Source organism: Grammomys surdaster, unplaced genomic scaffold (genome assembly GCF_004785775.1).
Source record: "Grammomys surdaster isolate TR1022 unplaced genomic scaffold, NIH_TR_1.0 122917, whole genome shotgun sequence".
Lineage (NCBI taxonomy): Eukaryota > Metazoa > Chordata > Mammalia > Rodentia > Muridae > Grammomys > Grammomys surdaster.
Genome location: NW_021618307.1, coordinates 95063 through 121211, shown reverse-complemented (window position 1 = coordinate 121211; position 26149 = coordinate 95063). Strand labels below are relative to the sequence as shown.

At 35.5% G+C, this 26149-nt stretch overlaps 7 non-coding genes across 7 annotated transcripts; all 7 read right to left on the bottom strand.

The window, feature by feature from the left end:
- Nucleotides 1-1625: 1625 nt before the first annotated feature.
- On the bottom strand, nucleotides 1626-1702 carry LOC114636198. The gene has a single exon (XR_003713582.1). It is a non-coding gene; the product is annotated as a small nucleolar RNA SNORD115 (small nucleolar RNA).
- Nucleotides 1703-3536: 1834 nt separating this feature from the next.
- Nucleotides 3537-3613, bottom strand: LOC114636200. Its single transcript, XR_003713583.1, has one exon. It is a non-coding gene; the product is annotated as a small nucleolar RNA SNORD115 (small nucleolar RNA).
- Nucleotides 3614-5447: 1834 nt separating this feature from the next.
- Nucleotides 5448-5523, bottom strand: LOC114636194. The gene has a single exon (XR_003713578.1). It is a non-coding gene; the product is annotated as a small nucleolar RNA SNORD115 (small nucleolar RNA).
- A 1885-nt stretch (nucleotides 5524-7408) lies between these two features.
- Nucleotides 7409-7487, bottom strand: LOC114636193. Its single transcript, XR_003713577.1, has one exon. It is a non-coding gene; the product is annotated as a small nucleolar RNA SNORD115 (small nucleolar RNA).
- A 3358-nt stretch (nucleotides 7488-10845) lies between these two features.
- Nucleotides 10846-10922, bottom strand: LOC114636201. Its single transcript, XR_003713584.1, has one exon. It is a non-coding gene; the product is annotated as a small nucleolar RNA SNORD115 (small nucleolar RNA).
- Nucleotides 10923-12351: 1429 nt separating this feature from the next.
- Nucleotides 12352-12427, bottom strand: LOC114636196. Its single transcript, XR_003713580.1, has one exon. It is a non-coding gene; the product is annotated as a small nucleolar RNA SNORD115 (small nucleolar RNA).
- A 5485-nt stretch (nucleotides 12428-17912) lies between these two features.
- On the bottom strand, nucleotides 17913-17975 carry LOC114636197. The gene has a single exon (XR_003713581.1). It is a non-coding gene; the product is annotated as a small nucleolar RNA SNORD109A (small nucleolar RNA).
- Between the last annotated feature and the right edge of the window lie 8174 nt (nucleotides 17976-26149).

Genomic DNA, 26149 nt, shown 5'->3' with positions numbered 1-26149 from the left:
GGGACATCCAGGGCACAGCAGCTACCCAAACCCCGCCCCTCCGGAATCTTCACTTAAAAATTTAAGGAGAGAGAAATTGTGTAAGAGCTCTCATGGAATATTGACACTGACCAGACTCCAGAACGTCAAAAGTCTCCAAAGGTTCAGGGTTACAGCAGATAGGTATAAATGATGTTTCTTAATACTTCTCTACTTCTTCTGTACTTCTAGGCCCATCACCCACTAATATTCTTGGCTATATTACTAGGAAAGCCACTGAAAGCAGAAAGTACCAATATATTCTAAGACAGAATTAATTGCTTACTCTTGAAACAATTATCAGTTCACCTATGAATTTTCTATCCCCTCTGTGGAAATGCTAACACTTTACTTCAGCTCCCCAAATGATATAAACAGGACAATAAACATGCAACTGCACATAGTTTTCAGAGTCTCTTTGAAGGTACCTGTTTGTTTCTCATTCAATTTCAATGGCAGAATCCTTCCTCTGCAAGGTGTAACCTGAATTTTTAAGTTAATTGGCCAAAACTGCTATTTGAATTCTTAAGGGATTCGGAGGCATAGTGCATAGTGACAAATGTTCTGTCACAAATCCATGTTAGTTAAGGTTAAATAGATTGTAATGACACTAAACTGAAAAGCTCACCGTAGTACATGAGTCCAAATTGATCAAAGTTTTCAGGAATCATAGTAACCTCAGGTTCCATAAGAAAAGTCCTACCAAAATACAACTTCTTGACAGGGAATTTTTAAAAATAATGATTGTGATGTGGAGTTTAGGAAGAGATGAAACATACACAGGGAATGAAATTGGGATCGAGGTGGTTCCATGGCAACACAGAAAATGTCAACTAATTCACATGGGCAATTCCCTTTGTAATGAGAATTGTTTAAATACTGGCTCAATATTTGGACACTTAGGGAAGACATCATATGGTGTTTGCCAATGTTGGAGATTTATATACTACTTCTCTCTCAGTATTCAAGGCTCTGTCCCTTGATTATCCAATGTTATTAGAAATAGAGATCTGAGAACCTTCCTGAAATTCTCTTTGGAGGTCCTGTAACTCCTTACCTTTTGAACAATCCTGATGGAGACCACATGGTCGTGAGTGAGTTTTCCTCTTCGTTTCACGAAGAGTAGCTCATATTAATGTGGGTAGGAAATGTATGTGTTCTAGAAAATTACTTTACTCTAGTAAACTTTAGGTCTACATGACAGAAATTACTCACATTGACACTGTCTTGGCACGTTTGAATATTACATTTTTCCCTAAGCCCAAGCACTTGAGTTTGTCTGAGACTCAGAGGCCAATAAATGAAGGCACAGGCCATTTCTAAGGGAAGACATTAGCTCAAATGACTCCACTTACCATAGATCTGTGATTTCCTTGGCTCCAAGTGGGCATGACAGATGACTACAAAACACCTGCAGACTTTTTTACAGGTGTTGATTATGAGATTAGTTGATTATTTTAAAGCAGTGTTTTCCAATAAAGGAGCACAAGGAGTTTGAATATTTCTTATCAGGGTACAAAGGAGAAGGGCATTTTAGAAATTCAGGCAAGTCCTCCAAGAGGTGCCCCAAAAGTTAAAGAACCTCCTGTAACCCTGTTCTCCTGGGTGGGCCTCAGCATACACCTAGATGATTATTTTGATGTCATCACCTCTCTTCCTTACATTAGGTAGTCATCATTGACCCATGCCAAGCCACAACACAGAAACTAATGTTTTCATATGACCCAAGCACAGCTCTTACCTGGCAGTCCAACATTGCATGAGAGTTAGAAATGGGCACATGGTGGTGGAGAGGACTGTAGGGTAGAACACTCTTCCAAAGATTCAAGGGAAACCTTCCTTAATGTTTTGAGGATGTCTTCTCTAAAGCAGGAAAGAGCAAGCACTCAAGGTACTTTTTTTTTGCCCTTCTTAACTTAAAAATTTAATGTAAGACAAATTGTGTAAGAACTCTCATGGCATAATTCCACTGACCAGATTCCAGAATATCAGAATTCTGCGCTGAATCAGGGACATTGATGATAATGGAAAATGGTCTCTCACAATCCTTCTCTATGCCACTTGAATACTACTGGGCCCAACACATACATGTTTTTTGGCTATTTTGCTAGGAATGATACTGAAAGCACAAAGTATCAATATGTTCCAACATTGAATTCCTACTTACTCTAGAAGCAATAGCCAGTTCACATATGACTTTTGACTCAACTTTATGAAGCTTCCAACACTCTGCTTGAACTCCCCAAATAAAATAAACAGGACAATAAAAAGACAATTACATATAAATTTTAGAGTCTGTTTGAAGGAACCCATGTGTTCTTCTTTCAATTGAAAAACAGGGATCATTTTTCTGCTAGGTCTCACCTGAATTTTTAAAGTCCTTAGAAAATACAGTTACATGAATTCTAGAGAGCACTGGAGGCATAGATTATAGTGACAAATAGTCTGTCAGGGATCCATTTGTGTTGAGGTTAAATGGATTTCAGTGTCATTAAATTAAAAGGGTGACCCTAGATCATGAGTCCAAATTAAGCAATGTTTTCAGGAATCACAGTGATCTCAGGTAGCATAAGACAAGTCCTGCAAAAGACAATCTCCTAGGGATGCATTTTTTTTTTAAATTGATGATTGAGATGTCGACTTAAAAATAGGAGAAACAAACACTGGGAAGTAAATTGGGTAGGAAGTAGTTCCATGGCAACACAGACATCTTCAACTAATCCACATGCATAAATACCTTTTGGAATGAGAATTTTCAGAATATTTGCTCAGTGTTTCACCCTTTGGGAAAACATCTTATGTTTTTTGGGAATGATGCATATTTATAGACTACTTCTCTTTCAGTAAGCAAGGCTCTGTCATTTGCTTCTCCAGTGTCATGGGAAATAGAGAACTGAGAACAGCCTTGGAGCCTCTGTTTAGATCTTGTAATCACACACCATGTGAGAAACCATGATGGAGACATCATGTTCAGTAATGAGTTATCCTGTTCTTTTCATGAAGGGTAACTCATAGTAATGTATGTAGGGATTGTTGGTGTTTAAGAAAATTCATTTACCCTTGTAAACTTATAGGTCTACATGGCAGAACTTACTCACAATTGTGGATCTCTTGGTGTGTTTTGTTATTATTATTTTCCCTAACCTCAAGCACATGAGTTTGGGTGAGACTTGTATGCCAAAACATGAGGACTCAGGCCATTTCTAAGGGAAGACATTAGCCCAGATGACTCCACTTACCAGATATCTGTGATTCCCTTGGCCCCAAGAGAGCATGCCAGATGACTACAAAACATCAGAAATGACAGTGACTTGAGCAATGGTGTTGCCATGCAGACTTGTCCACAAGTTGAGTATGAGACTAGATGATAGTTGGTAAGCACTGCCAACAAAAGAGCACAAGGAGTTTGTACATTTCTTAACATGGGACAAAGGGCCAGGGCATCTGAGAACTTCAGGCAAGTACCCCAAGAGGTGTCCAAAGAGTTAAAGGGCCTCCTGTAACCTTGTCCTCTGGGTGGACCTCAGTGTACACCTAGATGATTATTTTGATGTCATCACCTCTCTTCGTGACATTTGGCTTTCATCATTGATCCATAATAAGATACAACACAGCAACTTATGATTTTATATCATCCAACCACAGCTCTTAGATGGCATGCCAACAAAATGGTCACATGGAAGGGGAGAATGCTGCAGGGTATAACTATCTTCCATTTATGCAAGGGAAACCATCTTTGAAAGTTTAGAGAATGTCTTTTCTAAAGAAGGAAAGTGTAAGCATCCAAGAAACTTGTTTTCCTTTCTTTAATTAAAAATTTAAGGTGAGAGATATTGTGTAAGGACTCTCATAAAATTATTTCACTGACCAGATTCCAGAATCTCAGAATTCTGCACAGAGTCAGAGGCACAGGCTATAGTGACAAATATTCTCTCACAATATTACTCTACTGCCTCTTCAATACTACTGGGCCCAAGAACCACAAGTTTTCTTGTCTACTTGGCTAGTAAGGCCACTGAAAGCACAAAGTACCAATGTGTTCCAAGACAGACTCACTGCTTACTCTAACAACAACATCCAGTTCACATATGACTTTTACCTCACCTCTGTGGAGGTGTCAACACTCTGCTTGAGCTCCCCCAAAAAAATAAACAAGATAATAAGTAAGATATTACCTATAGACTTTAGAGTCCTTTTGAAGAAACTTGTGTATTTCTCATTCAATTGCAAGGGCAGTATCATTCCTCTTCAAGGTCTAAAGTGAATTTTTAAAGTCATTGTCCAGTACTATAACTTAAATTTTGCATAATTGGAGGCACCGGGGATTGTGACAATTGTTTTGCCATGGATCCATTTGTGTTAATGTTAAAATGGGTTGCAATGCCACTTAACTGAAAGAGTGACCCTAGTTCATGAGTACAAATTGAGCAAAGTTGTTATGAATCACAGTGGCATCAGGTTACATAAGACAAAGCCTCCATTAAGACAACCTCTTAAGTGGACATTATTTTAAAATTGATGATTGGGATGTGAAGTTTAGTAAGAGGAGAAAGAAACACTTGGATGGAAATTGGGTAGTAAGTGGTTCCATGGTAAGACAGAAAATATCATTTAATCCACATGAACAAATTCTCTTTGGAATGAGAATTTTTGGAATATTTGCTTATTGTTTGACCCTTTGCGAAGACATCATATGGTGGTTGTTAATGTTGGAGATTTATAAACTACTTCTCTCTCAGCAACCAAGGCTCTGTCCCTTGGTTTTCCTGTGTAATGTGCAATATAGAAATGAGAACAGGCTTAGAAGCCTCTGTTGAGTTCCTGTACCTCCTCACCATGTGAGCAACCAAGATGGAGATCTTATGATCAGAAATGAGTTATCCTCTTCTTTTCACGAAGAGTGTCTCATAATAATGTGTGTAAGAATAATGTTTGTGTATCTTCAGGATTTAAGATACTTCCTTTACTCCTTGTAAATCTGTAGCTCTGTATGGCAGTAGATACTGTCAATCAACCCTCTGTTGATATGTTTCATTACTATTTTTTTTATAAAAATCAGTAACTTGAAATCATTTTTATTTGGAGGCCAATACATGAAGGCATAGGCCTTTTTCTAAGAGAAGCCATTAGCCATGATTATTCCATATATATGAGATATATGATTCCTTTGGCTCCAAGATATCATGTTAGATAACTGCCATACAACAGAAATGTGAGAACCTTGAGTAATTGGTGGGATTTGCTGACTTTCCACAAGTATAATGTGAGACTAAGTCCTTTTTGCTAAATAGTGTTTGTCTGCATAGTAGAACAAAGGTAGTCCAGGTTTCTTATTGGGGGAAACAGGCCAATGACATCTGTATACCTCAGGAATGTCTTTCAAGATATCCCCAAAGAGTAAAATGACCTCTTGTAACACTGTCCTGGTTGAACCTCAGCGTACACCTAAATCATCATTTTTTGTCATCACATCTATTCATGACATTGGATTGTCATCACTGACCCAGGCCTACACTGACCACAGCTACCTATGCTTTTATATCACCCAAACCCAGTGCTTACCTGGCCTGCCAACATTGCCTCAGAGTTAGAACTGTTTACATGTAATTGAAGATTGCTTCAGAGTAAAAAGATCCTCCAGGGATGCAAAGGAGACCTAGTTTGTAAGTTTGAAGAATGTCTACTCTAAAGGAAGAAAGAGCAAGCTGTAAAGGCCCTTGTTTGCCCTTCTTTATTTAGAAATTCAAGGTGAGAGAAATTCTGTAAGGACTCTCAATAAATAATGTCATTGAGCAGATTTCCTCTTGCAAATGCCTTTTCTATCCTTCAGTGCTCAGTACCCACAAGTTTCCTTTGCTACTGTGTTAGGAAGTTCAATGAAAGTACAGGTTTAACCTGCAAATTTTAACTTGCATGTTTAAACACAGTGGGATTTGTTGTTACTTGAATTTTTCAGAGAGTTGGTGGAACAAGGAATAATTACCAATGTTCTAACATAGATCCATTAGTTTTAAAGTGAGATGGATTGCCATGTCACTAAACTGAAAAGGTAACTTATGCTCCTGTGTCCGGTTTGGGCCATGTTGTCATGAATCACAGTGTCATTTCTTTCCATAATTCCAGGCCTGTCCTGAAACAACCTCCTAGGCTGGCATTTGTTAAATGAATGATTCTGAAATTAACTTTAGTAAAAGCAGAAAGAAACAGTGCAAAGAAAATTTGGAAGGAAGTTGGACCATAGGCAACACAGATAACTACTTATAGTCCACATGGGCAACTTCCCTGAGGAGTGAGAATTTTTGGAATATTTGCTCAATGTTTTGCTTTTGGGAAGACATCATGTTATGTCAGCCATTTTGGAGATTTATTGACTACTTATTTCTTACTTACCAAGGCTCTGTCTCTTGGGTTTCCAGTCACTTTGGCAATTGGAAATTCAGAGCAGGTTTGGAAGCCTGGGTTGAGTTTCTATAACTCCTCATCATGTAAGCCACAAAGATGAATACCCCAAGAAATGGGATATGTTAATCTTTTCAGTTCATGACAAGTAGGTCATAGTTATGAAGGTATAATATTATCACGAGTAAGGAAAATTTCTTTACCCTCTTTAAATCTGTATATCTACATGACAAAACATACTCAGAATTGGCCCTTAGTTGGTGTGATTTTTTTTTCCTTTTTCAATTTTTTGCTAAAATCAAAAATTTAGATGGATTGAGATTTGGAATCCAAAACATGAATGCACATGTCATTTGTAAGGGAATCCATTTCCAGTGATATTTCCATTTTTTGAGATCTGTGATCCTTTGGGATACAAGAGGAAATGCTAGATGACTGAAAGGCACAAATAATTCTGGGATCATAAGCAATGGGTGGGCCTCCCAGTCTTGCACACAAGTAGATCCTTATACTGTTTGTTGGCAAGCAGTATTTGCCAGCAAAGTTGCACCAGGAGTATCCACGTTATCTCTCATGCGAATTGGCCCTTTGTAGTATGTTTTGTTATTTTTTTCTAAAATCAAAAACTTTTGATAGGTTGAGATATGCAGGCCAAAACGTCGAGTCACAGTTCACTTCTCCAGAAGCTCTTGGTCATGATCTTTCCATTTACTTAAAATAAGTGAATCTCTATGTTCCAAGAAGGTATACCAGATTAGCAGAAGACACTATAAAATAAAGGGTCATGAGATGTAGTTGGGTATTGCAAACTTGCAGTCACATACAATGTCAGATCAGGTGTTTGTTGACATTCAATGTTTGCCAACGAAGTGCACCATGAGGGTCCATCTTTTCTCTCTTGGGAATCATGGCAAATGTATCTGAGGACCTAAGGAAAGCCCTCCAAGAGGACTTCAAAGGAATAGAATCTTTTGCAACACTGTACACATGTCAGTCTCAGAGTAATCCTATTGAGCATTATTTTTATGTCAATAGCTCTTTTCATGACATTAGGTTATCAACATTAACCCAGGCCTAGACAAAACCCATGCTTTTACATCACCTAATATCATCACTTACCTGGATTTTCAACACTGCCACAGAATTAAAAATGGTCATTTGTAAGTGGAGAGGGCTGCAGTCTAGAAAACGCTTCCAGGGATTCAAGAAAAGACTTGCTTGAATCTTTCAAGAATGTCTTCTCTAAAGGAGGAAAGAACATGCTGTCAAAGCATCCCTTTTTCCTTCTTTTCTTAATAATCTACAGTCACAATATGCTTAAGAGCTATACATGGATGATGTCATTGAGAAAAATCCCATTGCAGCTGTATCTTCTATCCACTATGACCAATATCTTGCAGAATTCTTGACCACACTGTTTGCATGAGCAAAAAAAAAAAAAAAAAAAAAAAGACTATTGTATTCCAACAAACACATACTGCTTCCTTCTGAAGCAATAGCCAGATCACACCTGTCATTTGTCCATTCATTGTGTAGGGACTAACACTCAGCATGAGCTACTCATGTGATATAAACAGAATAACCAGACAACTACATATAGATTCTAGAGTCTGTTTGAATAGTCCCTTGTGTTTCTCATCCCAATTTCAAGGGAGAAATCATTCCTCTCTAAGGTCTAACCATTTGGTTGAACTCAGTGATGAATTCTGGTACTTTTATTCTTCAGAATTTCTGGGGCACAAGTGAGACTGCCTAATGTTTTTCCATAGATTCATTTGTGTGAAAGTGTATTGGATTGCCATGTCAATAAATTGAAAACATTACCAATGTTCCTGTGTCTAGGTCATTTTGTCACACCTCGTGTTACCAGATACCTTAATACTAGGCTTACAGTGATACAACCCCTATTCAGACATTTTTTTTGTAAAGAATGTTCCAGCAAATTTTAGTAAGAGGAGAAAGAATCTCTGTGAAGGAAATTCGGATGGCAGAGGGACCAAAGATAACACATGGAAATTCAACATGTCTTCACAGCAAATTTCCCTAAGGATGCTATTTTTAAAAAATTCTCAAAAGTCTTCCTTTGGGAACACATCATTTGGAGGCTGGCCATTTTGGAAATTTATATACTTCTTCCTCAATAATCAATGCTCTGTCCCTGGGGTCTGCAGTGTAATGGAAAATTGCAAACTTAAAAAAAGTCTTGGATGCATTGTTGAGTTCCTGTAATTATTCATCATGTAAACAACAAAGTTGGAGACATCAAGAATGGGAATGTGTCATCCCCTTGTGTCCACAACAAATAGCTCATGGTAATTTGTGTGAAAATTATCTGGAGTTAGGAAATTTCCTTTATCATTTGTAAATCTGTAGGTGTATATTTGAGAACATACTAAGAATTGGCCCTCATCTCTTGGTTGATTGTTTTCTTTTTTTCTACAATTATTAATTTTAGAAGGGCTCAAAACTCAGACTCAGACTCTCAAAAAGGACACATTTCTAAGGGACACCCTTAGCCATGATCTTTCCTAAGGGGCCCAACACCCAGAAAGATTCTTGGCTAAGATGTCTGTAAGGTCAGTGAAATCATGAAAGACCAATTCAGTCCAACAAAGCATCTATACTACCATTTTAAGGAATAGCCAGATCACATCTGTCCTTAGGCTAACCATTTTGAAAGGACCAACACTCTGGTGAGCTCCTGAACTGAGATGGACTTGACAATAACACGGCATTATGTATAGATGTTAGTGTCTGTTTAAATGGATCTCTGTTTTTCTCATTCAGTTTGGTAGAAAGTGATCATTCTTCTCAGAGATCTAAAATGCATGTTGATATCTCATGGATATTAATGGAGAAATTTCCCTGCAATGTACCAGAGTCTTCATCAGATTCATGGGAACCATTCTTGACTATTTTAAGAACATCTTCTTTAATGAATGAAAGAGCAAGCATTCTGTTCCCTTGTTTGCCCTTCTCTTCATAAAAATTTAAAGTCAGTGAATCTATATAACAACATTACAGGGATAATGCCATTGATCAGTGTCCCTATTGTAGCAGCTACCTCTATTTTATAGGCCCCAGCAAAAAAAAATTGTTCTTTGCTACCATAATTTTCATATCAGATGATAAATTGATTTGAGTCATGTTTGTCTCTTTACACAATAACCAGTTCACATCTTTCTTTAACCTTCTTTTTGTGCAGGGACCAACTTTCAGGTTTTCTTCCAGAATGAAATGGACTGGGGAAGGTAAGAGCAACTAGACATACGTTTAGGAGCTGATTGGAATTGAAATATGTGCTCCTCAGATGAATAGGAATAGACAGATCATTTTCATACAAGGCCTAACCTGAAAGTTGGATCTCAGTGGTGGATAGTTTCTTAAAGTCTTCAGAGTCTTATGAACTTGTAGAGAGTTAAAAATGTGCTGTCAGTGAGGCAGTTCCATTGAGATTAAATAGTTTCCTATGGAGATATGTTGAATGTGTGACCTATGTCCCTGTGTCTAGTATATGCCATGTTATTGCTCCTGTATGATTAGGCTCCACATGCCTATGCTTTTTCTGATACTACCTCTTGTGTAGGTATTTGTATTATGATGAATTGTGGATAGATCATTCAATAAGAGTGATGCAAGATAAATTGTAAAGGAAATTGGGAATGCAGGAAAGACACAGGACAACACTTTATACTTATCCATAAATACAATTTTCCTGAGAAGTGATATTTTTAAAAAATGCTCAAATATTTGTCTACTGGGACTACTTCATGTGGAGCTTGGCCATGTTGGAAATTTAAAGCCTTCTTTTCTCTCCCACTGTGGGTGACATGGAAAGCAGTGCCTTCAGAATATGAAAGGAAGAATGTGTTGAGGTCCTATCACCTCTAAGTGTAAAAGCAACAATGATGGAGATTCTTGGTAAAATAATGTTTTATCAACTTCTGTCCATGAATATTAGCTTATGTCTATGTTTGTAAGACATATTGAGAATGAGGAAAATATAATTTTCCTCTATTAATCTTTGGATCAATAGGGCTTAGAATCGACTGTGATGTAGATTGATATATTTCTAAAATCAATATTTTTAGACATGCTGAGATTCTGATTCCAAAATTTGGAGGTACATGTTTTTTTGAAGGGCTGTTTTAGCCAGGATCTTTCTACTTCCAAATATATGTGTTACTCTAGGCAGTAAGAAGACATACTATATAACTTCAAAATACTAGAGCAGAAAGAGTCATGAGCAATGGGTTGCCCTGAAGCCTCTTTCACAACAATAGAATGTCACACAAAGTGTTCCTTGTACCATGATTTTATAAATTTCCACTACTAGGAAACAGGGAATGGGCATTTAGGACTTCAGGATCATACCCCAAGATTGTCTCAAAGAGACACATGCCCCATTTCATCCCAGTCCTCCTGGTTGTGCCTCAGTGTCATCCTATTAAGCATGATTTCAATGTCATCATTTCTTTCACCATGTTGGGTTGTCATTATTGACCAAAGTTTCCATTGAGCACTGCTACCCATACCTCTCCCTTTATATCACTCAATTCCAGCTCTTACCAGGCCTACCAATACTACCTCAGAGTTAAGAATTGATACATTAAGGAGAGAGAGCTGAAGGGTACTAACATCTTCCATGGATAAATGGGAAGTTTCTTGATTATTTAACTAAGATCTTCAGGAAAGAATATGCTATGAAGCTACTTTTTTGCCACTTCTTTCATAAAAATTTAACTCAGTGAAATTTTATAAGAGCTCTACAGGGATAATACCACTGAAAAGAATACTGCATGCATCCTCTTCTGTGATACTGGGCCCAGCCCAATTAAGGATTTCTGGCTACTGTGTTAATCAGGTCAAGGTAAGCACTAGGGACCAATACCTTCGCATTAAGCCTCACTGCTTTCTCTTGAAGCACTAAGAAGGTCTCATTTGTTATTAGCATTTCTATTGTACAGGGACCCATTTTTTTTTGTTGTGCTCCTAGATGAGATGGATGTTGCAAGTGAAGAGCAACTAGACATAGATTGTAAAGTCCATTTGAATGGGTCTACATGCTCCTCAGATAAATTCTCATTTCTCTCCAAGGTACAGCCTGCATTTTGAAACTTATTGGTGTACACAGGTTCTTGAATACTGTGGAGCATGTGCAGAGTAGGCAGTGAGCAATGTTCTCTCATGTTTGCTATTGCCTTGATATGAACTAGTGTTCCATGTCAAATCTTTTAGAATGTGACCAATGTTCCAGAGTCTATAACAGAATACCTTGTTTTTCCCTTAGCATTGGGATACATAAGACTATGCTTCCTGTGATATGACCTTCTTTGTAGGCATTTGATTTTTGATCAATTATGGAGTGACAATTCTTGCAAGTGGGATGAAAACTTTTGAAGAAAATGGGGAAAGAAGAAGAAACACAGAACAACAAGAGATGTAGATTGCAAGAGCAATATAACGTGTTAGCCCTTTCTGTGCATTAATATTATCTCATTGCTATGTAAGAACATTCAAGAGCAAGGAAAGTTTGATTTCTTTATATAAACCTGTGGGTGTGCATGATAAAACATAATCGGATTCTGATTAAAAGGAGTCACATGTCCTTTTGAAAAAAGCAATCAGCAATCATCTTACCACTTCTCAGAAAGATGTGAGGTTCAGGTTCCAAGAGGGTGTGACATGTGCCTGCAAGACAGAAAAAAAGAGATTGGCCATAAAAAATGGTACACCTCACAGACTTGCACACCAGTAGAATGTTACATAAAGTCTGCTTTTTATGGTACATACATGGCTTGCCAACAAAGATGTATCAGGAATGTACAGGATTTCCAATGTTAAATAGTATGAGGATGTATTAGAACTTCACCAATGTCTCTCTTAAGATCTACAAAGAGAAAACTGCCTCCTTTTACCCCTGTACCTCTTGCTGGACCACACTACAATCATCTGAGCATTATTTTTATGATATCACCACTCTTTATGATATTGGTGTCATCACTAACCCAGGCCTAGGGACAGCACTGCTACCCAAGATTTTAGATCTCCTAACACCATTGCTTCCCAGGGCTGCCAACACTACCACAGAGTTAGAAATAGACACATTTAATACAGAGAAAACTCCAGGGAAATAACATAAAGCTACAGATTCAAGGGAACCCTTACTATATTCTTTAAATGAAATTTTTCCCTAATGGGGAAAAGAACTTGCTGCCAAGGTTCTTGTTTGTCCTTCCTTCTATAAAAAAGTAAAGTTATTGAAATTTTATAAGAGCTCTATAGGCATAGAGCAGGTCACAGGCAGCAGCTCAGCACCCCACCCCAGAAAACCGAGAGAAAGAGGGACTCCCAGGAGCTTTAACTCAGGCAGCATCCCAGGTAAAAATGAATCACCCATGATGTCTGCTGTTGGAAGTTCTAATCCAGATGTTGGCCTCTGAACTTACACTACTTACACTACTCAGACCTTCGAAGGGCTACTGACAAGAACATCAAACAGCTAGAGATTGACATTACTAATCTGAAGAAATCCCTCGTTTCGCTGTTTGAAGAGACCTCCTAAAATCGCAAAGATACTTATTGGACTTGATTTACTCTATTACAATAGAAAAGACTGTGTACAGCTCTGGACTATGTACAGCTCTTAAAGAAGAAGGTTGCATTTACAGAGTCAAGACAAGGAGGGTTAAAGAGAGCGTGAAACAGATAGTGAAGGCCCTAAGAAAAATCAGAGAGAGAAAGAGACAGATGAAGGCTGGTACAAGAATTGGTTTTCAACCTCTCCAAGGTTGTCAGCCCTATTTCCTCCCATCTTGGGACCATTATTTGGGTTCTTTTTGCTTTTTTCTGCTGGTCTCTGGCTCTCAAATAGGCAGACTAACTCTGTGATACAACAGATAAATAATTTGGTAGCAAAACCTACTCAGATACATTATCATTAGTTAGCTATGGAGGACCACGAGACTCAAGATGAGGTTGTTACTTTATACAGGGTGTTTCCAAAAGCCATCTCCACCCAACTAAAAGGGGGGACTTCTACCCCTAGACCAATCAGAGAGGGGCTACCCAGAACCCCCTCTGTCAGGAGATTTGAATTCTTGCTTAGGCTGCGAGGCTAAGCACTGCAAGGGAATATCAATAAAAGATAAAAATATCTATCTGGGTTCCCTGAGGGACAAGCCTGACTGCATAGGAGTTGATGTCAAAAGTATCCCCTCTCAAGGAAAAAGACATCAGGATGGGTATGGCCCTCATGCCTCACTGGACAATGACAGGGGGACTGGAGCCATTACAAGGTCCCCTTCAAATACTGGAGGTCAGGCCTCTATCCCCGCCTTCACAAGTTTAGAATTGCCACAGCCCTTCTATACTTAGAGAAGGGAGGAGATGTCAGGGGCAGCCCTGTTTACCTACTGAAGGCCTAAAATCAGCAATGGGCCTGTCATACATGTATACTAACACCAAGTCTTGGGTCTCCGTGAAAAAACATCAAAACAGATGGCTATAAGCTAATGTCAACAGGCAGCTTTTGTGGAAATTTACAAGCCTGAGTAGTCATAGACCTTGTAAATAGGTAGCCTGGGCAGACAATATCAACTTAGATAAGGACAAGCGAGTCATAAGCAGAGTCATAGTGACTTGTCCCTTGAACCTTCACCCAGCCGATACCGGTTCTGATGATATCTGTATCCCTCCTGATCACCCACACTCCAGTGTCATTCCCTTCCCCACATCCTGCCCTTCTGTGTTTATAACCCCTCTCTGAATGAATTACGATTTGAGAAAAAATAAATTATATAAAAAAAGAGCTATTTAGATGGATAATCACATTGAGAAGAATATACCTTGCCACTGGATATTTTACTGCACTAGTCCCAGCACAAATAAGGTTTCAATGCTTTCATGATAGTGAGGTCAAGGTTAGCACAAAGGATATAGTTTTACACACTAAGCCTCATGGCTTTCTCTTTGATCATAGAGGGCTAACATTTGTCCTATACCTATCCATTGAGTAAGGACTGACTTTAAAGTTTAACACCCAGAATAAGGAAGACTGGGCAAACAAAGTGCCACTAGCTATTTATTTCAGAGTCTATTTCTATTGATCTAGGTGTTCCTCAGATAAATTAGAAGAGAGGGATCATTTCTCTTCGCAGTATAACATACATGTTGAATCACAGCAGATGTTGGTGTTCACTGACCACCTAGCATCTTCTTGAGTAGAATAGAAAAGAAGGTATGATCTCTCATGGAGGCCTTTGCCTTAATGTGAATTAGTTTGCCTTTTTTGCTACATTATATAAGTGACCAATGTGCGAGAGTCTAGTATAGGCCATGATGTTGGGTCTCAATGTACTCAGGTCCATAAGACTAAGCCTGCCCTTATTATACCTCTTAAGTTGGCATTTATGTCCTGATAGTTTATAAAAGGGTCATCAAGTAAGAGGAGGAGGAAATGTGAAAGAAATTGGAAAGGAAGAAGAGTCACAGGACTCACCAGAGACTATGAAAGCTAGAAGATGCTGGGAAGATGAGAACATCAATCTCATACTTATTTTTTTATTTCATTCTGCAAATATCAATACTGGGGTCAATTCTGAAATATGTATTTCTTTACCCTCTTTCAATGTATTGTTCCTGTTTTTCTTTCTATATAGAAACAACAGGTGACCCTACAACAATGCACTTAAAAATACCTAATAAGCTCAAATGAAAAAAGGGATAACAGCTTGTATGATTTTTATTTTTGAGTTAGGGTTACCTGTCTCTAGATCATAAATTCCTGATAAATTTATTTTCCTGAAATCACACAGTTGCACTTTCAGGGATTTATAAATGGGAAAAGATTACATATAAAATTTCTTCAATTTTTTTATTTTAAAAGTCTTATGTTTTTTTAATAATTTCTTTCTTCTCCTCTTCTGCTTTTTCTCCTTTCTTCCTCTTCCTATTCCTCTTCTGCTTCTGCTTCTTCTGCTTCTTCTTCTCCATCTTCTTCTCCAGGTTCTCCTCCTCCTCCTCCTCCTCCTCCTCCTCCTCCTCCTCCTCCTCCTCCTCCTCCTCCTCCTGCTTCTTGCTTCTTCTGCTTCTGCTTCTTTTTTCTTCTGCTTCTGCTTACGCCTCTTCTTCTTCTTCTTCTTCTTCTTCTTCTTCTTCTTCTTCTTCTTCTTCTTCTTCTTCTTCTCCTTCTTCTCCTTCTTCTTCTCCTCCTCCTCCTCCCCCTTCTCCTCTTCCTTTCCTCCTCCTCCTCCTCCTCCTCCTCCTCCTCCTCCTTCTTCTTCTTCTTGTGAAATAGTTTTTACAGTCCAGTTACTATCCCCTTCCTAGTCCACTTTCTGACAATGCCTCATCCCATTCCTCCTCCCTTGTCTCCAAGAGGATGTCCCTAGTCCCCAGTTCACCAGACCTCCTCATTCATTGGGGCCTCAAGTCTCTCGAGGGTTAGGTGCATCTTGGTAAAAATAGAATGCATATCACCTGAATTCTAGCATGGAATACTTTTATAACTTCTAGAAAATAATTAGAGGACACACGTTGAATAGAATGGGGATTACAAAAGAGTGAAAATACAGTGATATCATTCTGAAAATCCATGCCTATAGAACTCTGAAAGGACAAATGCCTATTCATTATTTATTTGTGTTTTAGATAACCACATCATGGACACATGTTTGTTTTCCCTCTCATCACTTGAGTATAGAACTTGGTAGTATAGAAAATGTAATTAATTCTTGGATCTTAAGGAGAAAAAAATAGTGATTATATAAATGTACTGTTTGAACCACTTAATGACAAAAACAAAGATGATGAAAAAGCTACACATTTTAGTTGGGCAGTAAAGTCAATACTGCATCCGACACACCACTGAGATGTTTTATGATAAAGTTTGTTGAATTCATTCCACCACATTGAATTTCTGGTGAAAGTTCTTTTTTTCCTTCCTAATTTTCTGTAATGCAGTCAGTCAAAGAACACTAAAAAGTGCTAGAAGATAGGAAGGTGCTATCATAGAAAGGATTATGGAGATTGTATTCAAACAGAGAATGTGTATGAGATGTTTCCTTTTTAAATTTTATTCCTGTCATTATGATCAATAGAGTATATAAAAAAAGTTGATATCTTTCCCTAACCATGAAATTCTTTTGAAAATACTAAATTGTTCTCATGTATCTATCTGGTTCCTTCAGTCATAACACATTCTGCATTTATTGTGTCAGCTTATGATTCTTTGATGATTTGCATTTTCATTATGGTATAAAGTGTGAAATAAAAAATTCACTTTCAAATTCAGATAGGAGTCCATGACTTCTGGTGCCATCTTCCATGAGACATATTTGTTTCCCAGAAATGTACACAGTAAGTGTAAGTGAGCTGTTATCCTTTACCTCCTGGTATTTCTTGAAAATTTACTATTGAGAATATTGTACACCACTACACAACTTGGACAACATACTCTCTTCCATTTCACCTATATCATCTTTAATTTGCATATGAGTTCATTCTATGCTTCATAATAAAGGTCTTAAAACCATTCTCTATGTTGGCTTTGGTTTACTTTAATTATCTGTTAATATTCTAAAGGCAATGCATGCGGCTCTAGGATTTACTCAGTTGAATATCTAGGTGTGACTGATTCATTATTTATGTTCATTGAGAATCTGCTCACTCAATTTGTTACTCAGTTGTTTGTTTATCTCAGGTGTCTGATTAAGGTGATTGTTTGAAATATGTTGGGGCTTTTAGATTTTTCCAGTTGAAAAGCTCAATGAATGTACTCAGTTTGCAAATAAAAACACATACTTCAATAAAAATGAAGCACATAGTTTACACAAAACAGTTAAAGACTGGTATAGGTTTAATGAAAACAATCCTAATGTATAGATGTTATATGAAGAAGAAATTATGATGCTAAGAAGGTTTTGATCATTTCAGCACATTATGAAATCTTTCATGCATGTTTTCCATGGAAGATGGTTATAGGTATCCACTGATATGTTTGTTTTCTTGAAACCCAATGAGGCAAGTATTCGCTAATATAGAAGGCTCCTCATATCACATTCAATAGTCATAAATTGATGGAAAACACAGCAAAAAAGAAAGACACGATTCTAGAGAATACTCAGTGTGAAGGCAGACGGACCTACCATCTGTTCCTTACACTTTATCACTGTCAATAGAGAAAGCTAGATTCTGTTGACAGTGCTACTAAACATGTAAGTACATTTTTCAGTGTTAATACAGTTTTTATTTCATCCTTTCAAAATCTGAATTTTTCTGTCATTTACTTTTATGAATTACACTATTTTTAAAGTGCTCTTCAGATTTTAAAAAAATTAGCAAGTTTAGGGCATATTTGGGCCCTAATGAGGATATGCATTTTTCAACAACTAATATATTAAAGATAGCCAACACTGTTATATGATAACAATTAAAATAAGAGTGCCACCCAGGCTCAAAAATCTTCATTGATCTTATCTGAACACATCCTATCTGGAACTCACATTGGTATTTGAATGAGTCACTGAGCATTCTCAGAGTGTTGTAATCATCAACCCAGCCAAGCCTTCACTCAAGCCTTGAATATTTTCATAGACAAAAAAATTTTTCTTCTTGGAAATAAAAAGGAAGATGTTTCTCTGCAAAGAGCTACTAATTCAGATCCAGAATAAAACAATTGGCATCTGTTTGTTAATAAAAATCAGAAATACAAAAATATATCAAAATGCTAAATTATGAGATTATTACTACTAATAAAACACCAACTTCATTTGAGTTAAGTTTCTGTCTTAAAATATGTTTTCCTTCACATAAAATGAAACTATTGTTAAGGCTAAGAAATTCCAGGAAATCTTTCAAATGTGTGTTTTATTCAGCGTCCTATATTAGGCTATGATAGTATGATATTTATCAGTACCATATTTGATTGAATCCTCTATGCCATGTTCCTATCTGTCATCTTCCAGCCCAGTTTTTCTTTGACATTTTTATGGGTGATTATGAATATGTTCTTCACTTTCTGAAACAGGTATTACCTTTCCATGTTCATGGATCCTCTTTTCGCTTCAGGACAGAAAGCACAGACAACCATATATCAATTCCATGATCTGGTTAGATATGAAATGTGTCTTTTGTTGTTGTGGTGTTGGGTTTATTTTGATTATTTTCCTCTGAGTCATCAATTGCATATATGTTTGCTTTATCCAAATTATATACTTAGGTTTTATGGCTTAATAAAGAAAAATACATATTTTTTTATAAATTTATTTTTATTTTTTTTTTAAAAATCAAATCATAATTTTTACTAATTCACACAGGGGTTATAAACACAAAAAGGCAGGATGTGGGGAAGGGGATGACACCAGAGTGTAGGTGTTCAGGGGGAGTACAGCTATCTTTCAGAACAGGGTATCGGCTGGGTGAAGGTTCAGGAGACAGGTCACTATGACTCTGTCTGTGATTCACTTATCCTTATCTAAGTTGGTACTATCCACCAAGGCTACCTATTTACAAGGTCTATGACTACTCAGGCTGGTAAATTTCCACAAACACTTCCTGTTTACAATTGCTTATAGTCAGCTCTTTCAGTGTTTTTTCAGAGATACAAGACTTTATGTTAGCATGCATGTATGTCAGCCCTATTGCTGATTTTAGGCCTATGGCTGATTTTAGACCTTCAGTGAATATGCAGGGCTGCCCATGACATCTCCTCTCTTCTCCAAGTATAGAAGGCCTGTGGCGATCCTAATCTTGTGAAGGTGGGGATAGAGGCATGACCTCCAGTAATTTAAGGGGAAAGACAAATACTTATATATAAAATATTTTCTGCATTTCATTATAGATAAATATTTAGCTGGTACCAGGGTCTCATTCTTGTGTAGATTCATATGTTAAACTAAAAGTATTTAAAATACATTGGATCACTTCTTAAAATACAATTCTATGACACTTTTCCATTTCACATGCAGTAGTTATTATTCTGCTTGTTTGTCAAACATATTCTTATATCATCTTGGTTCAGTACTCATTCACTTTCTTCCTTCCTTTCTTTCTCTCTTTCTTTCTTTCTTTCTTTCTTTCTTTCTTTCTTTCTTTCTTTCTCTCTCTCTGTCTTTCTTTCCTTCTTATTGATCCAGTTCTACTTTTCTAATCTAAAGCTCAGGGCCATACATTAATATTTATTGTGAGAAAGCTCATATGAGCTGATGAGTTGCAACACATGCTTTTTGTTTTTAAGTAGTGTATTACTTTTTTATATCTCTTCAATTTCAATTACATCAGTTTTCCCATATTGCATAAATTTATTTTTATAGTTTAATCATTAGCAAATGCTTATTTGTCAAATATTCTTACTGTATTTACCAATGGATATATAACTAGTCTGCTGCTAGATCTTCAGTGTTTTAAATAGCATGACGGGAAACATGAATATGTAATATCTCTGATTTTGATTAAAATTTCTTTTAAAAAATGCCTTTTAAATGATGAGAAAAAATGCTGCAAAATGGTATGCTGCTTACAAAGCAGTTGTATAATCGATACAATCTGAAAATATATTTTGAAGGAACTCTAACAGCACTCAAAATATGTGAGTTTGATTTTTCAGAGGCTTCAATTTTGTCTAGCCCTTTGCTCTCACACTTAGTTGTGGGGTATATGTCCTGTCAAAAAAGAAGTAGACATTAGAGTTCAGATGACATGATTGAATGAAATAGGGAACTACATTAATGTTGGTTGCATGAACTTCATAGCTAAAAATTAAAACTTATTTGACAACTGAAAATTTATGTTGTGATGACATATTAATCACCAGTTGATTGATTAATCATCACCCAGATGGAGGGCTTGATAGATATGCTTTTTATATCACTAGCTTATGTATCCTAGAAATTCAGATTCAAACAAAGTGGAAAAATAAAAATGATGTTTCCTGAAAGAAGAAACATTTCCTCCAAAAAAGACTTCATAAAATGTATATGCTTTGAGCTATTGATTTCACAGCCCTTTTTATTTCTTTTCTATACCAGTAAAGACAGCACTGTTCAAAGAAAAATAAATGAAGAAATTCCTGGGCTATTCTAAATATGCCATTTTCATCAAAGCTAGAATGCTATGAGAAGCCATTTAGATCTTAGAAAATTTGAGGTATATGTGTATATATTCAAAACACATTGTACAAATTCTCAAACACACACACATATACACAACAAAAACACATAAATTTTGAAAGAATTCACATTAAAACTTTAATGACATAACTATTGGCCCTATTATTCACACACACACACACACACACACACACACACAAACTGAAAAAACAGTAGAAAAAGAAAGAAAAGCATAATCAAGCCTGACTTAAATAGTGACACCATAAGAACAACACAATCAAAGAAATATTAGAAATAATTTGAAAAATGATTTCCTCTTTGAAATGAAAGCCAATATTGACAAAATGTTAGCCAAATTAAAAGGGAGAAGTAGACCTGAGTTGGTGAAATTAGAAAATAAATGGAATATATAAAATAGGTCCATTGAAATTCAGAAAATCATAAGAAAATAATTAAAACATGTATTTTATGAAATTGAAACATCTAGATGCATAAAAGATAACAACATTAAAATAAGATGAAAAAAAGGACTTCTCATGGTTAGCATAAAGTAGTTTATAGCCACTAAAACAATCACATAGATATAATAAAAGAAGGTGTTTGAAAAGCACAAAATTTAATCTGGACATGAAAAAACACAAAATCATTTAAAACTCAATATAAAAATTACCAATTTTATGAATTGTGAGATGGACTATTATAAACTAAATGACAAGGCCAATAAATAATTACTTTTAGTGGGTAAGAAAAAATAAGAAGTAGTCATAATTACATACATAAGAGCAAAAGTGTTGTGTACAATTATGTTGTGTAGTAAAGATTTACAAGTTTTGTGTTTTATGTCTCAAAGGTCATAAAACTTTTGTCTGTGGTTATCTTTTATTTTTTTGTTACTCTCTGGGTGTAATTATCCATTTAACCAGAACCATTCATTGAATACACTAAATTATTTTCCATTTATAAATTTTTTTATTGTTATAAAAGATTAGTTAACTATACTTTTGTCGAATTATAAGCCTTCTACCACAATTCTAGTCAATTGATATACATATATTTGATTTTTTGCCAGAAGCAAACTGTTTTTACTTCTTTTATTCAACAGTGTGACTTGAAATTATGTATGATGATAACTCCCACAGTATTTTCTTTGTTCTTTACTATGCTATGAGAAGCCATTTAGATCTTAGAAAATTTGAGGTATATGTGTATATATTCAAAACACATTGTACAAATTCTCAAACACACACACATATACACAACAAAAAACACATAAATTTTGAAAGAATTCACATTAAAACTTTAATGACATAACTATTGGCCCTATTATTCACACACACACACACACACACACACAAATTGAAAAAACAGTAGAAAAAGAAAGAAAAGCATAATCAAGCCTGACTTAAATAGTGACACCATAAGAACAACACAATCAAAGAAATATTAGAAATAATTTGAAAAATGATTTCGTCTTTGAAATGAAAGCCAATATTGACAAAATGTTAGCCAAATTAACTGGGAGAAGTATACCTGAGTTGGTGAAATTAGAAAATATAGAAGAATAGATAAACAGATGAAACTTAGAAATTTATTACTATTAGCTTAGTAAACTAGCAAATATCTAAAGTAAAGAAAAATCAAATAGTAGTCAACGTTCCACAATGACATTAAATATAATTGGGAATAACTTTTCAAACAAAGGATAAACAAATTGTCTTGCCAGATATGTGGCAAGAAGCAGAATTATAAGCCAAAGGCTTATTCAGAATTAACAATAATGATATGTGATATTTCAAGAAAACAAAATCTGAAAACAGAATATATGTAGATTTAGATAAAAAATATAGTCAGAAAAGAGTAGAGGTCAATAACTAAGTATTAATAAAAGGATTTGGAGCAAGTGTCTGTAATTCTAGTTCTGGAATATAAGATGTCTTTTTTACCATCTGCACACACTAGACATGTATGACATGTACATATATACATGTAGGCAAATGCATATATGCATAAAGAGAAAATAAACATAATTTTGAATAAATAATTTGTCAAGAAGATACAATAATTATGCATATGTAGCATTAAATGTACTATAAAGATTCAGATAACACTAATTTTCAATATCCCACTCAGTTTATAGTTTATGCTTACAGAAAATTAAAATCAAGAAAAAAAATCAGAGTTATGCTATGCCATGCATAAAGTAAATTTTAAAAATATCTGAATAATAGTCTATGTAATAGTGGAAGAGTATTTATTCTTCCCAGAAGATCATAGAACTTTATTTAGAGCAGAACATATTCCATTCCATAAAACTAGACTTAACAAAGAGTAACAACTGAAAGGTTTTGTATCTAATCAGATTACAATGGAAGGAAGAACAGAAATAAACAACCAAGAAACAGGAAAAGATACACAAACACATAGAAATTGAGTAATGTACTTTTGTATACTAAGTAGGTTACTGAAGAAATTATAGAGTAAGCCAAAATAAAACACTTACAAAACAAATAATAATGAAACTCAATTTTAAAGAACCTTTGAGACCAGCACAGCAAGTTCAGAAATAAAAGCTTGTATTTCTGCCAGTCTATATGTTAAAAACTACATCAGAGAAACCTCAAACAAATAACCCAGTATATTACTTAAAAAACACATCTTAAAAAAATAACAACTAGCCAAATGTAAAACTAATAGGAAGAAAGAAGATGAGAAAGTAAATTAATAAAATTAAAACTAAACCAGAAACTATCAATGGTACAATGTCTTGATTTTTAAAAAGATAGAAAATAACTCCAAATACTTATGCAATTTGTGCAAAATAAAAATAGCAGACTGGTCTACATATTAAATTCTAGTATATCCAAGATTAAATAGAGATATATTTTCTTAAAACATTATATTATAGGTTGTTCCCAAAGAAAAGTAGAGTTACAGCTGTAGAAATTGACTAAAAAGTGGAATGATACCAGAAAACATGGAGAAAAAAAAAAGAGTCAAATTCAGGTGAGTAAACCACACACTGCCTCATGTCCACAGTTCATAGACAGCATATAGAGGAGAATATAGTATGTTTCTAAAAGGCAAACAAGATGGAATCTGGAGAGTCATACCATCACAAACAGCCACAGCCATCACATGCCTTACTTACAGGTACATTTTTTCATTGTTATTTGGTTTCTGTTGTGTTTTTCTTGTTGTTTTTTTTTCTTCATTTTGCTTGGTTTTGTTTTGTTTTGAGAAAGAGTGATTCCTTTGAAATATGGTTCAATGGAAAAAAAATACTTTTTTGAGACAGTGTATAACTCAAAGGACAAAACTAAACTATTGTTAAATACTGAAATATTGTGGAAGCATGTTATCAGACAGCATTCACAAGCGTGCCACCACTGGGTAACAGAAGATTCAACAAGAAAATTGCATATTGAAGGAAACTAAAAGTCTGAGAATTCAAAGAGTTCCAGGAGATTGACTCAGGGTTGGAAGTATAAAGGAAATTAAATTTCATTTCTATCTTCAGTGGCCAGGATCAAATATCCTTCACTGAAAATTACAATGTGTTTAATAGCTCAGAAGCTGAAGACATGGGATATATTAAATTTGACTTTACCTACCTCTTGTTCAGTGATATAGAGCATAAAGTTTCTAAAGTTTTAGAGATTCACAGATTCCCATAGCTCCATCTTTCCAGTTAATGGTGGTTAATCCTAAAATGTTGTTTACCTGTAATGTTCTCAGAATTCCAGTTAATTCTGGTATGCCAGAAATATTTTTCAGATAATTCCATCAAAAATTAACCACAACAGTTTCCTTCTTTTCATCTATTACCCTGCCCACTGAGTGCTTTGGGATATGATCAGCTGCCCAGAGTGGGATAATGAACCCCAGAGCTCGATTGGCTCACTATTTTTCTGGCCTATGTACCCAGAATTCACTGTCTCTTGTGTCCCTAGGGACACACCCAACTGCTTGAGTGACTTTACTGCGAGAGTTCCATTTTCAATTCCAAGGATACTGACAAGGGATCTGCTGCTCCAGGAAAGTTGAAGTTATGGCCCTATCCCAATACGAGCTAAAGCAGAAAGATTGAGGGACAAATGACTAAAGTTCAGCAGAAGAACACTCAACAAATGCCAGAGCAATATGACACTTTCAGAATACAGTTGACCTACTACATCCAGCTCTGGATATATTAACACAATAGAAGCACAAGAAAATGACCTTAAATGCAATCTTATAAAGATGATAGAGGCCTTTAAAGAGGAAATGAATAAACAGTTTAAAGAAAGATAGGAAAATACAATCAAACAGGTGGTGGACTTTAAAGATAAAATAAACAACTTTTTTTTACAGAACTACTGCAAAATACAATTAAACAGGTGAAGAAACTAAATATAACTCTTCAAGTCCTGAAAAGAAAATAGAAACAATAAAGAAAACACAAACTGAGAGAATCCTGGAGATAGAAAAGTTAGGAATGCAAGGAAAAACAGACTAAAACATCACTGAGAGAATACAAGAGATAGACAAAAGAATTGTATGTTCTGTTGAAACAATAGAAGAAAATGATACATCAGTCAAAAAATGTTAAATACAAAAAATTCCTGACACATAATACACAGGAAATGTAGGATACTATGAAAAGACCTGACCTAGGAGTAACAGGAGTAAAATAATCTGAGAAGTACCAGCTCCATGAATCAGAAAATATTTTCAACAAAATCAAAGAGGAAATGTTCCCAATCAAGAGAAAGAAATGCCTATAACATAAAATATCCTTACAGAATGTGAATTAGATTGGACCAGATAAAATCCTTGAGCCACATAATACTGAACACACTCAGTCTACTGAACAAAGAAAGAATATTAAAAGCCACAAAGGGAAAAGGCCAAGTAACATACAAAGGTAGACTTATCAAAATGAGAGCTGATATCTCATTAGCAATTTTGAAGCTAGAAGGGTCTGAATGTATGTCTGACAGGCTTTAAAAAAGCAAAACCAAAATCAAACAAAAAAAAAACAGATGTCAAAATAGACAACAATATTCAGCAAAACTCTTAGTCAGCATAGATGGAAAAAACAAGATACGTAAAAAAAAAAAAACTAAATTTAAAAAATATTTATCCAAAATTTCATCCCTACAGAAAATACTAGAATGAAAACTCCAAGCTACACATGATAACTACAAAAAAACAAAACACAAGAAATAAATAATTCCCTACAAGGAAAAAAAGAACAAGAGAAGAACACACACACACACACACACATACAAACAGCACCATCCTCAAAATAACAGGAAATAACAATCACTAGTCATTAATTACCCTCAACATTGATGGATTCAGTTCCTCAATAAAAATACACAGGTTAGTGGAATAAATGTGAAATCAAAAACTATCATTCTACTGCAAACAAAAAACACATTTCACCAATAAAGGTAGACATTACTTCAAAGTAAAGGGCTGAAGTAAATATTACTAATCAAAAAGACTCAAGAAGAAAACTAAAGTAGCCATTTTAATATCTAATAAACTCTTTCAATTAACAATAATTAAAAGAGATACAGATACTTCATATTGATCAAAAGAAAAAAAGTCCACCAAGATGTTGTCTCAACTACGAACAC